Below are 13,460 nucleotides of genomic sequence, written 5' to 3' on the forward strand. Positions count from 1 at the left end.
GGCAGAGGTTGCAGTGAGCCGAGATCATGCCACAGCACTCCAGCCTCGGCAACAGAGTGAGGTTCTATGTCAAAAAAAAGAAAAAAGAAAGAAAGAAATAAGAGGATTTAAATAACTAATCAGAAATAAAAGTCAGGATATTACTACCAATTTTACAGAAATAAAAAGGGTTATAAAAAGTATTATGAACAACTGCAAGTGAACATATTGAATAACTTACATGAAATAAACAAATTCCTAGAAAAATAACCTACCAAGACTAAATCATGAAGAAATAGAAAATCTGAATAGACCTATAACTTGTAAAGAGATTAAATCAGTAATGAAAAATTTCCCAAAGAAGAAAAGCCCAGGACCAAATGGTTTTACTGGTGAATTCTACAAAACATGTAAAGAGATAACATTAATCCTTTTCAAACTCTTTCCAAAAACTGAAGAGGAAAGAACACTTCCTACTCATTCTATGAGACCAGCATTATTCTGATACCAAAGCTAGATGAAGAAACAAGAAAAGAAAATTACAGACTAATAACATCCCTTATGAATAGTAATGCAAAAACCTTCAATAAAATACTAACAAATGGAATTCAATAGCATATTTTTTTCTCACTTTTTAAATTTTTATTTTCAAAATTTTAAATTTAGAGATGGGGTGTTGCTATGTTGCCCAGATGGGTTTCGAGCTCCTGGCCTTCAGCAATCCTCCTGCCTCAGCCTCCCAAATAGGTCAGATTACAGGCATGAGCCATCATGCCTGGCTTTTCAACAGCATATTGAAGGGATTATACATCATCATCAAGTGGGATTTCTATCTGGAATACAAGGGTGGCTCAACATATGAAAATAAATGTAATCTACCACATTAACAGAATGAAGAAGGAAAAGACATGGTCATCTCAATCTATGCAAAAAAAAAGCATCTAACAGACTCTGACACCCTTTCATGATAAAGACACTCAACAAACCAGGAAGGAAACAACTTCAACATAATAAAGGCCATATATGCAAAAACCAACAGCTAACATCACACAACAGTGAAGACAAAAAGCTCTTCAAAACTCTAAGATCAGGAAAAAGACTAGGATGTCTACTGTTGCCACTTCTATTCAACATAGTGTTCGAAGTTCTAGCCAGAGCAATTAGGTAAGAAAAACAAAGGGCACCTAAATTGAAAGGAAGATGTAAAATAATCTCTGGTCACATATAATGTAAGATCATTCTACCTGATCTTACATGTAGAAAACCCAAAAGATTCCATAAGAAGACTGTTAGACTTAATAAATGAATTTGGCAAAGTTGCAGGTCACAAAATTTACAGATTAAAATTAGTTGCTTCTACATACTAACAACGAAAAATCTGAAAAGAAACAATTCCATTTACAATAGAATAAAAAAGAATAAAATACTCAGGAATAAGCTTAACCAAGGAGACAAAAGACTTGTATACTGAAAATTACAAAACATTGCTGAAAGAAATTAAAGATGACACCAATAAATGAAAGACATCTCATGTTCATGGACTGGAAGACCTGATATTGTTAAGATTTCAGTACTACCCAACGTAATCTACAGATTCAATGTAACCTTCACCAAAATCTCAATGACATTTTCTTAAGAAAATGGAACTGTTTCCTTCATATGGAATCTCAAGAGGCCCCAAATAGCCAAAACAATCTTAAAAAAGAATAATATTGGAGGTCTCATACTTCTAATTTCAACACTTATTACAAAGCCATAGTAGTCAAAACAGTATGGTACTAGCATAAAGACAGACACACAGACCAATATAATGGAATAGACCCAGAAAGAAACCCTCCTGTAAAGGATTCAAATGATCTTTGTCAAGGGTGCCAAGACTACACAATGGTAATAGGAAAACTGAATATTCACATGAAAAAGAACAAAGTTAGTCCTTAGATCACATATAAAAGTTAACTCAAAAAGGACTAAAGACCTAAACGTAAGACCTGAAACTATAAAACTCTTAGAAGAAAGCCTAGGGGAAAAGCTTCATAATCATTGCAATTGACAATGATTTCTTGGATGACATTTCTGGAATAAATATTTCTCCAAAGAAGATATACAAATGGTTAACAGGCATATGAAAAGATGCTCAACATCACCAACCATAGGGAAAGGCAAATCAAAGCCACAACAAAATATTACCTCACACCCAATAGAATGACCACTATCCAAAAAAACGAAGCAAAAAAACCTCAGAAGATAATATGTGTTAATAAGGATGTGGAGAAATTGGAACCCTTTGCATCACTGGTGGGAATGTAAATGGTGTAGCTACTATGGAAAAGGGGATGGAGGCTTCTCAAAAAATTAAAAATAGAACTATCATATGTTCCAAAAAATCCAGTTCTGGCTATATATCTAAAAGAACTGAATATAAAATCTCAAGCAGGGCCAGGCACAGTGGCTCACACCTGTAATCCCAGCACTTTAGGAGGCGGGTGATCACTTGAGGCCCGGAGTTCGAGACCAGCCTGGCCAACATGGCAAAATTCCCATCTCTATCAAAAATACAAAAATTAGCTGGATATAGTGATGCACAACTGTAATCCCAGCTACTTGGGAGGCTGAGGCATGAGAATCACTTGAACTTCAGAGGCAGAGGTTGCAGTGAACCAAGATCATGCCACTGCACTCCAGCCTGGGCAACAGAGCGAAACTTCATCTCCAAAAAAAAAAAAAAAAAAGACCTGCCAGAAGCAAAAGAAAATAATCTCAGGAAGGAAACATCATTTATCTCTTCAACTTTTCTTAAACAACATATCAAGCATCTATCAAACAAAAGCAAACATTGGCTCACACCTATAATCCTAGCATGAAGCCAGGAGCTCAAGACCAACCTAGGCAACAAAGTGAGACCTCGTCTCTACACAAAAAAGAAAGAAAAAAAGAAATTAGCCAGATGTGGTGGTACATGCTTGTAATACCAGCTACTTCGGAGGCTGTGGTGGGAGGTCCACTTATTTGAGCCCAGGAAGTCAAGGCCGCAGTGAGCCTTGATCACACCACTGCACTCCAGCCTAGGTGACAGAGCGAGACCACGTCTGGGGGGAAAAATAGCAAAACCAAGTGACAACAACTAGAAAGAAACAGACAATACAAAGTAACCATTATCTAGATAATGAATTATCAAAGACTAAAATAACTGATGTCTTAACCAAAGTAATAAAACATCACGAATAGATTGACTCCTGAATGTGATTCAGTAAAAATGACAAATTATCGTCTATGCAGTATTCTTCCAAAAAATGTTTTACCTAAATGCAATCATGAGAAAAGAACCAGACAAATCTAAATAGTGAGGCATACTAAAAACTAAGACAAAATGGCCCACCCTGGATTTGTGTGGGGTATGTGTGTTTTTTCTTTTCTTTTCTTTTCTTTTTTTTTTTTTTTTGAGATGGAATCTCGCTCTGTCACCCAGGCTGGAATGCAGTGGTATGATCTCGGCTCACTGCAACCACCGCCTCCCGGATTCAAGCGATTCTCCTGCCTCTGCCTCCTGAGTAGCTGGGACTCCAGGCGCCTGCCACCACACCCAGCTAATTTTTGTATTTTTAATAGAGATGGGGGTTTCACCATATTGGCCAGGCTGGTCTTGAACTCCTGACCTCATGATCCACCCATCTCGGCCTCCCAAAGTGCTGGGATTACAGGCGTTAGCCACCGCACCCAGCCATGTGTATATGTTTTAAAGGGACAGGGTCTTGACATGGTTGCCCAGTCTGGCCTCCTGGGCTCAAGCAACCCTCCCACCTCAAACTCCTGTGTAGCTGGGGCTACAGGTGTGCACCACCGTACCTGTCTTGGATTTGTTTTTTAATATCATCATCATGAAAGAAAAAAAATACCCAGGTAACTAGAGACATAACAACCAAAAGAAAAGCATTACCCTTGAAGGATCCTAGATTAGAGAAAATAAAATTTTAGAAAGCTTGAAATCTATAACTAGAGCAATTAGGAAAATTTGAATACAGACTGACAATACCATCATATCAATGTCAAATTTCTTGAGAGTGACAACAGTTTTAGTTTATTTTAGAAAAATGTCCTTGTTCTTACAAGATACAAGTGGAAAAGTTTAAGGAGTAGGGCATTATAAGGTGTATTTCTAAAAGGTTAAAAGAAATAAAGAGTTGGAAAAAAATGAATAGCTGATTAATATATGCAAAGACTTAGAAGACAAAACTGGAGAATTTCCATTAATAAATGGAATATATAAAAAAGAATTAAAAGGAAATTCTAGAAGTAAAAATATATGGTAACTGAAATTAAGAACCATTAGAAAGGGCCAAACAGCAAATCAGACAACTGAAGAATTATATATTACTATGCCTGATAACAGGTCGATAAAAAACAAAAAGACTGAAGCACAAAGTCAAAAACAGGGTAGAAGGTAAACAATGAGAAGAATGCAAGCGACATGTGGGACACAGTGAAAAAGGCTAAGACACATATAATTGAAATCCTAGCAGGAAAAGAGAAAAGGGAAATCAGGAATGAATGAAGAACAATGGAAAAGCAGTTAAGTATATGGGTAAATCCAATTAACACTGATTATATATATAAAGCAATAATATCTTGTGGGATTTAAAATATATGAAGAATAAAAATGCCTCAGAAGAGTTCCACATCCACCTAAGATATATAATGACAGAAACAATACTGCTTTCTGTAAGTTAACAATACACAAAAGCAAATAAACTACAAAATAACCTTGCTTAAATGCATCAGAAAGCTGAGGTCTTAGGGCAACCAAGTCGACTGAAATCTAAGGACAGACCTCTAACAAGGAAAATAAAGGCAAGCACTGGCTCATCTACGACAGGACAGAGGAAGAAATTCAGGGCACCTGGCAACCAGCTCATAAAAATTCAGCTAACACTTCTAACAAATTGAGAAAGACTGCATGTGGGCTAGCATGAGCATATAGAACCCCTGGGACTCGCAGACACAAGGGGAACTCACAGTCACCCAGCAGATCACCTCTGCAGACCAGATACTCAAGAGAAAGACTGGGGGTAGGGCAGAAGACCACCTCCTTTGGTGGTGCAGTCCTAGAGGAGGGGAAGAGCCTCTGTTGTGAAAAAGCACAAAAATCTGACTGAACCCTTCCCTGAACAAAAGCCTTAGGCTATGGGAAGGGGCAGCAAAGCATGTCACCCCTCAAAGTACAGGTTAAGACTCACCACAGTTGCACTAAGAGTAAAAGAAAAACCTCTACCCCTAGGGGATAGGCATAAAACAGTCTTGAGCCTATAATAATACCACCAACACCATGAGAGGTCTCCTACCACCGAGAGAAGGAAAAAAAAACTATTTTGCACAATACCTGCCAGATGCAAGGCAAAGAATGAATGCCACAAGAAAAACTAGGATCACTGAGGCTGCCCTACCAGTGAGAATGGCAGACAACGGAAATGCTAAAGACTAGGGTAGACCAGGGCAACAGAGAATGTTACTCCCCCATAAGCGAACAATTCTAAATATATCATACTCAAACTCCTGAAAACCAGAGATAAAGAGAAATACTGAAGGGAAGCAGAGAGAAAGGACACATTAAATACAGAGGAACAAAAGTAAAAAGCTAGAGCAGACTTCTTGTCAAGAATGAGGATGCCAGAAGACATGGAGAGATAGATCTAAAAAATGGGAAGAAAAAAAGGAAAGAATTCTAAAGCCAATGAAACCATATTTCTAAAATGAAAGCATTCAACACCAAGAACCCAATTTAAAAATGGACAAAGCAAAAAATAACAGATGCTGGTGAGGTTGCAGAGAAACAGAAATGCTTACACACTGTTGGTGGGAGTGTAAACTAGTTCAACCATTGTGGAAAGCAATGTGGCAATTCCTTGAAGAGCTAAAAACAGAACTACCATTCGACCCAGCAATCCCATTACTGGGTGTATACCCAAAGGAATATAAATTGTTCTATCATAAAGACACATGCATGCAAATGTTCAGTGCAGCACTATTCACAATAGCAACGACATGGAATCAACTTAAATGCCCAACAACAGTGGACTGGATAAAGAAAATTGGTAGATATGCACCATGGAATACTATGCAGCCATAAAAAAGAATGAAATCATGTCCTCTGCAGGAACATGGATGGAGCTGGAGGCCATTATCCTTAGCAAACTAACACGGGATCAGAAAACCAAATACCGCATGTTCTCATTTATAAGTGGGAGTTAAATGATGAGAACACATGAACACAAAGAAGAACAACAGACACTGGGACTAACTGTAGGTAAGAGGTTGAGAGGAGGGAGAGGATCAGAAAAAATAATTAATGGGTCCTGGGCTTAACACCTGGGTGACAAAATAATCTGTACAACAAACCCCTATGACACAGGTTTACCTATACAACAGACCTGCATGTGTATCCCTGAACCTAAAAGTTTTTTAAAAAATGGACAAAGAACTTGAATAGACATTTCTCCAAAGATACATGAATGGTCAAAAAGCATATGAAAAGATGCTCAACATGATTAGCGATCAGGAAATGCAAATCAAAACCACAATGAGATATCACTTCATACCCACCAGGATGGCTATAATCAAAAAGACAGACAACGACAAGTATTAGTGAATATGTAGAAAAACAGGAACCCTTATACACTGCTGGTAGGAGTGTAAAATGGTACAGCCATTTTGAAAACAGGATGCCATTCCTCGAAAGGTTAAAAATAGAGTGTTATCACTCAGGCACAGTGGCTCATGCCTATAAACCCAGCACTTTGGGAGGCCAAGGCGGGAGGATCACTTGAGCCCAAGAGTTTGAAACCAGCCTGGGCAACATGGTGAAACCCCATCTCTAGAAAAAATACAAAAATTAGCTGGGCATGGTGGTGTGCACCTGTAGTCCCAGCTACTCAGGAGGCTAAGGCGGGAGGATTGCTTGAGCTGGAGAGGCAGAGGTTGCAGTGAGCAGAAATCACACCCCTGCACTCCATCCTGGGTGACAGAGGAAGATTCTGTCTTAAAAAAAAAAAAAAAAAAAAGAGTTATCATATAATCCAAAAATTTCAACAGCACTTGTACATGAATGCATTATAGCACTATTCACAAATGATAGCCAAAAAGTGGAAACAGTCCCAGTGTCCACTGACCAATGAATGTATAAGATGTGGTATATATGTTGAATGGAATACTGCTCAGCCATAAAAAGGAGTGAAGTAATAATATATACTATAACATGGATGAACCTTGAAAACATCATACTAACTGAAAGAAGACAGTCACAAAGGATCATGAACTATATGATTCCATTTATATGAAATATCCAGAATAGGCAGAACTCTAGAGACAGAAAGTAGATTAGTAGTTGCCTAGGAATGAGGTGGGAGGTTGCAGGCCAAGGGGTACAGGTCTCTTTTTGGTATAATGAAAATGTCCAGCTGGGCATGGTGGCTCACGCCTGTAATCCCAACACTTTGGGAGGCCGAGGCAGGTGGATCACTTGAGGTCAGGAGTTCAAGACCAGCCTGGCCAACACAGTGAAACCCCGTCTCTACTGAAAATACAAAAATTAGCCGGGCGTGGTGGTGCACACTTGTAATCCCAGCTACTCAGGAGGCTGAGGCAGGAGAATCACTTGAACTCGGGAGGCAGATGTTGCAGTGAGCCGAGGTCGTGCCACTGCACTCTAGCCTAGCCAACAGGGTGAGACTCCATCTCAAAAAAAAAAAAAAAAAAAAAGTCCAAAACTTGATGGATAAAGAAATCTCTATATTAAAAACCATTAAACGGTATACTTTAAATGAGTGAAATGTAGTTGTGTGAACTATATTTCACTAAAGCGATTTTTTAAAAAACGAGCGAAACAAATCTGTGGTGATGTAAGTCAGAATAGTGGTTATGGGAGGGGAATGATTTACTGGGAAGAGGCATTCAGATATATGCTAGAGTTAATAGAATATACTATGCCTTGATGTTATTTGTGATTACTTAAAATATACATATAAGAAAAAATTGAGTTATACACTTAAGATGGTGCACTTTATGTAAGAAAATTATCTCTCGTTAAAAAAATTATTTTTCTGCAAGTTGAAAATTGCACCTTTTAATGCTCATTATGTTATTATCTAGTTTGAGTTTTTTTTTAAACTAAACTATGGATGGCAGCTATATGAATTTCTCAGGACAATGCTATGGGAAATTAGTCTTAGAAAAATCATTGACTTACTCTTATGCAAATGTATCAAGTAGAAGCAAAAGGGAGGCACTATCTTCTAAATTCAAGCACCGTTATTTACTTTGATACTGTCTTACCCACTGGTCAAATGTACTTCTCCTTTCAAATACTGTATTAGTTTTTTCAGAATAATAACTAAATATGAGAGTGACCCCTAAAGAATCACTTGGCAAACTTGGGTATCAAGGCTACTACTAAGTACATCGTCAGTGAAAAATCACCCATGATGACATTGCCCATACTAAATGTTAAGGGTCATAATTATCACTTTATTTTGAATTCCAGGAAAGTTTAAGAATTGTTGACATCCAGCCAGGCATGGTGGCTCACACCTGTAATCCCAGAGCTTTCAGAGGCCTAGGCAGGAGGCTTGCTTAAGGCCAGGTGTTCGAAACCAGCCTGGAGACAACATAGCGAGCTCCTGTCTCTACAAAAAAAATTTAAAAACCAGCCAGGCATGGTGTACTTGTAGCCCTAGCTACTCAGGAGGCTGAGGCAGGAGGACTGGTTGAGCCCAGTAGCTGGAGGCAGCAGCGAGCTACGATCACACCACTGCCCTCCAGCCTGGGTGATAGAGTGAGATGCTGTCTCAAAAAAGAAAACAAAATGAAATCTTGTTTTGGCTACTGAGTCATAAAGAAAATTCAACCAAATCCTGATACCCTACAAACTACAGTACATTGCTCATTGTTCTTCCCCTCTGCTAAACAGCAGAAAAAAGGAAGGGAAGGAAGAGAATCAAGGAAGGAAAAGAGATTCTTTATAAAGAGAGAATAAAGCACTTACACTTCATAGGACTTTCTAGCCACAGATGCCAGGTGCTACCCACTGAAATCCAGGCTTGGACTAAGCTCCACATTTCTGAAAGGACCATCTCAACTGAAGCCTGGGGCTCAGAGTCAGCAGGAGGAAGCTGCAGCTCCCACTAGCAGCACATTTCAAAGAGGCTGCAACAAGAGAACATTTTCCATTTAAGCATCTAATTCCAATCTTCCATTTCACAAAGCAGTAGCAGAACAGGCCTTTACATCAGTCTTTTCAAAAGATATTTCCATGACTATGTGATGAATATGAGGCAGGCTATGGCCCAGCAGTCCTTTCACTAACATGCTCTAAGCCCTTCATTATACTTCACAGCAGATCCTAAAGTACTTGCTCCCTTTTTTGTTTAATGGTGCACTGTTGCTCCAAGACTCACTTCTACACTAACATTTCTAAAACTGCCGAATCAACTAAAATCACTGAGCAGGCCCTCAACAATGCAAGCACACACCCAGACAGGCACCTAAGGACTCATTAGTTGCCAAGAATTAGAAGCAGATTACAGCTGCTAGTTAATCCTACACAAAAACTCCTCAAATTAAGCAGAATTACCTAAAATACTTCACTGAGTACCAAAGAGCTCTGGCAAATAGAAAATAAAGTTCTGGAAATACAGATAATTCAGTAAGACTTATTCAATTCAATATTCAATAAGTGTCAAGTTGCTGCATTTTTTAAGCATTTCAATGAGTGAACGATATTATTTATTAAACGAAGATTTGCAAAGATTTATAGTATATTGGGGAAAGTTCTGGGAAGGAAGACTACATCAGAACACAGAGTAAAAAGGACTCTTAAAAAGAAAACTATACTTCCTTCCTTCCCTCCTTCTTTCTTTTCTTTTCTTTTCTTTTCTTCCCTCTGTGGCCCAGGCTCCAGTACACTCGGCTCGCTGCTGACTCCCTGCGTCCGGCTCCCGTGATTCTCCTGCCCTGGCCTGCGGGCTGCCTGGGATTGCCGGCGCGCGCCACCACCCCTCCCTGGTTTTTCTCCTTTGGCTGGAGGCGCGGTTTCGCCATGTCGGCCAGGCTGGTCTCCAGCTCCTGACCTCCGGTGGTCTGCCCGCCTCGGCCTCTAGAGGTGCTGGGACTGCAGACGGAGGCTCGCTCACTCGGTGCTCGGTGTTGCCCGGGCTGCAGTGCGGTGGCGTGGTCTTGGCTCGCTGCAGCCTCCGCCTCCCAGCCGCCTGCCTTGGCCTCTCAGGGTGCTGGGATTGCAGCCTCTGCCCCGCCGCCGCCGCGTCTGGGAGGTGGAAAGCGTCTCTGCCTGGCCGCCCATCGTCTGGGTTATGAGGAGCTCCTCTGCCCGGCCGCCCCGTCTGGGAGCTGAGGGGCGCCTCTGCCCAGCCGCCACCCCTTCTAGGAAGTGATTTCTGAGTAGCTAGGGCTGCAAGTACACCATGCCTGATTTCTGAGTAGCTAGGGCTGCAAGTACACCATGCCTGGCTGGTTTTTAAATTTTTTTGTAGAGACAGGAGCTCGCTATGTTGTCTCGCTAGGAAGTGAGGAACGTCTCTGCCTGGCCGCCCATCGTGTGGGATGTGAGGAGCGCCTCTGCCCGGCCGCCCATCGTCTGGGATGTGAGGAGCGCCTCTGCCCGGCTGCCCATCGTCTGGGATGTGAGGAGCGACTCTGCCCAGCTGCCACCCCGTCTGGGAAGTGAGGAGCGCCTCTGCCCGGCGGCCCCGTCTGGGAAGTGAGGAGCGCCTCTGCCCGGTCGCCCCGTCTGGGAAGTGAGGAGCGCCTCTGCCCGGTCGCCCCGTCTGCTAAGTGAGGAGCGCCTCTGCGCGGCCACGTCTGGGAAGTGATGAGCGCCTCTGCCCGGCTACCCCTTCTGGGATGTGAGGAGCGCCTCTGCCCGGCCGCCCCGTCTGGGAAGTGAAGAGCGCCTCTGCCCGGCCGCCCCGTCTGGGAAGTGAGGAGCACCTCTGCCCGGCCACCCATCGTCTGGGATGTGAGGAGCGCCTCTGCCCGGCCGCCCCCGTCCGGGAAGTGAGGAGCGCCTCTGCCCGGCCACCACCTCGTCTAGGAAGTGAGGAGCGCCTCTGCCCGGCCACCACCTCGTCTAGGAAGTGAGGAGCGCCTCTGCACGGCCACCCATTGTCTGGGATGTGAGGAGCACCTCTGCCCAGCCGCCCCGTCTGGGAAGTGAGGAGCGCCTCTGCCCGGCCACCCATTGTCTGGGCTGTGAGGAGCGCCTCTGCCCGGCCGCCCTGTCTGGGAAGTGAGGAGCCCCTATGCCCGGCCGCCACCCCGTCTAGGAAGTGAGGAGCGTCTCTGCCCGGCCGCCCCGTCTGGGAAGTGAGCAGCACCTCTGCCTGGCCACCCCATCTGGGATGTGGGGAGCACCTCTGCCCGGCTGTCCCGTCTGGGAGGTCTACCACAGAGGCCAGAAGCAATGTGGGGGCTGGACGTGGTGGCTCACGCCTGTAGTCCCAGTACTCTGGGAGGCCGAGGCGGGTTGATCACTTGAGGCTAGGAGTTCGAGACCAGCCTGGCCAAAATGGCAAAACATGAAAAATACAACTGACAAACCAACCAACCAACCAAGCGACAACAAAACAGGTCTACCCTGGAGTCATACTCTAATTTTTTCTATTTTCCTCCCTTTCTGATCCTTTATCCCACTTTCTTTTTCTTCCTCTTCCTTCTCCTTTTTCTTTATCAAATAGAGGATTGAGTTATTATCATTGATCCATACAAAGTCCCTCTCTCATTTATTTTCTTTAATTCCCACCCCCATTTCTATTCCCCGTCTTCCCATGTGCAACCTTCCTAATATGTTTGATATGCATCTTTTTTTTTGTATGTACTTTTAGAAAATGTTTATTGTTTTGTGTGCAAAAAAAAATAATAAAAGAGAAGTCTGGACATAAAAAAAAAAAAGAAAACTATAAATCAGTCAAACAAAACAATATTTTAGATCTATGCCCTGCAACCATGTGGTATAGAGCTAGAAAAGTCAGAATTTCCCATATCAAGAAAAAATCATTTTCATGAGATGGGTAAAGAAAGAACAAGTCTAATTTACCTGAAACAGAAAAAGTAATTTTTTAAGTCATCAACTACCTTAAGTTCTTTTATCTAATCCTTTATGAGAATTTTACAAAATGAGATAAATTGCTAGATTTGTTACAACAAATTACTTCCTGATAATTTTCTCGGACAGTGGGAAGAAAAATGGTTTGAAAGGATACTATTTAAGAAAAAAATAAACTGAGGGGCACATAAGATAACCATCACTACCTAAAAATATTTTTCAATATAACTTCTTTTGCAAGATGGCCTGAAACACAGAAAGCAAGATGAAATCAAACTTAGCTAATATCTTCACCAAAGCAGTGATAAAGCAACTCCCATCCTCCAAAAAAAAAAATAAATTGTAAAAGGAAAGTAATCACAAATCTCCTAGCAAGCGCCCAGATTCACAAAATACACTTGGGTATACATAAATACATTTTCTAGAAGCAAAAAAGTTCCCTTATAGAGGTAAGTTCAGTCAACTTACATTTTCACAGCCATCTCCATAAGAGCTAAATATATAATCAAAATGAAAACAAATATTTTCCTTAGGAGGAAAGATATTCGTAGCTAAAAACAATTACTTAAAAGGAAGGGCCAGGTGCAATGACTCACAACCTGTCATCTTAGCACTTTGGGAGGCCAAGGTGGGAGGATCACCTGAGACCAGAAATGCTACACCAACCTGGGCAACATAGCAAGACCCAGTCTTCACAGGAAAAAAAAAAAATAGCAGGATGTGATAGTGCACACCTTTGGTCTCAGCTTCTGGGGGTGGGGGTAGGGGACTGAGGTGGGAGGATCACTGAAGCCCTAGTTACAGTGAGCTGTGATCCTGCCACTGCACACCAGACTGGGTGACAGAGTGAAACCCTATCTCTAAAATAAACTGAAATCGAATCAAAATAAAAGAAAGGAATCAATAAGGCCAATGACAGCACTGCACAGTGTGGTCTTCCCAGATTCTTCTGAAATCCCAGAAGTTCTGAGACAAGCATTTTTAAATAATCCTATATCATAATGACCTCTGACAAATGAATTTTGGCTGAACTATGTAGTTGTTGGTCACACATAAGATGGTACTAAGATATCTTGCCCCAATTTTTTCATGACAAGAATCCCTCTCCAAAATAATAATCCTCAATTACCTATGAATGTCAGTATTAATCTCAAGAATGGCCCTGAAAAAGACAAATAAATTTAGATCGATAAAGCCAACTTCAGTTGGGAATGACCAAGGCAAGCATTACTCGATAATCTTTTCACTGTGAGCCTTATTTATACTAGGCAGTCTTCCTTTAAAAATAGAAAATGCCAAGCTTGAAACCATTTCATTTGAAAACAAATGGTTAGCCCATGCAAGGGCTTCCTGAAAGCCAAAATACAGAAAATTT

The 13,460-nt window shown here is 41.5% G+C and overlaps 1 protein-coding gene across 2 annotated transcripts in view; it reads right to left on the reverse strand.

The window, feature by feature from the left end:
* Window positions 1–13,460, reverse strand: part of TNPO3 (transportin 3) — a 102,702-nt gene that overhangs the window by 78,160 nt on the left and 11,082 nt on the right. Inside the window, exon 2 of one of the 2 annotated variants that reach the window (XM_030825538.1) lies at window positions 9,011–9,171. The exons of the other annotated variant lie outside the window; for it this stretch is intronic. The gene's annotated coding sequence lies outside the window, so the exon portion shown is untranslated. The remainder of the gene's footprint in view (window positions 1–9,010; window positions 9,172–13,460) is intronic. 2 annotated transcript variants of the gene reach the window in all.

Source organism: Nomascus leucogenys, chromosome 13 (genome assembly GCF_006542625.1).
Source record: "Nomascus leucogenys isolate Asia chromosome 13, Asia_NLE_v1, whole genome shotgun sequence".
In the NCBI taxonomy this organism is placed as follows: domain Eukaryota; kingdom Metazoa; phylum Chordata; class Mammalia; order Primates; family Hylobatidae; genus Nomascus; species Nomascus leucogenys.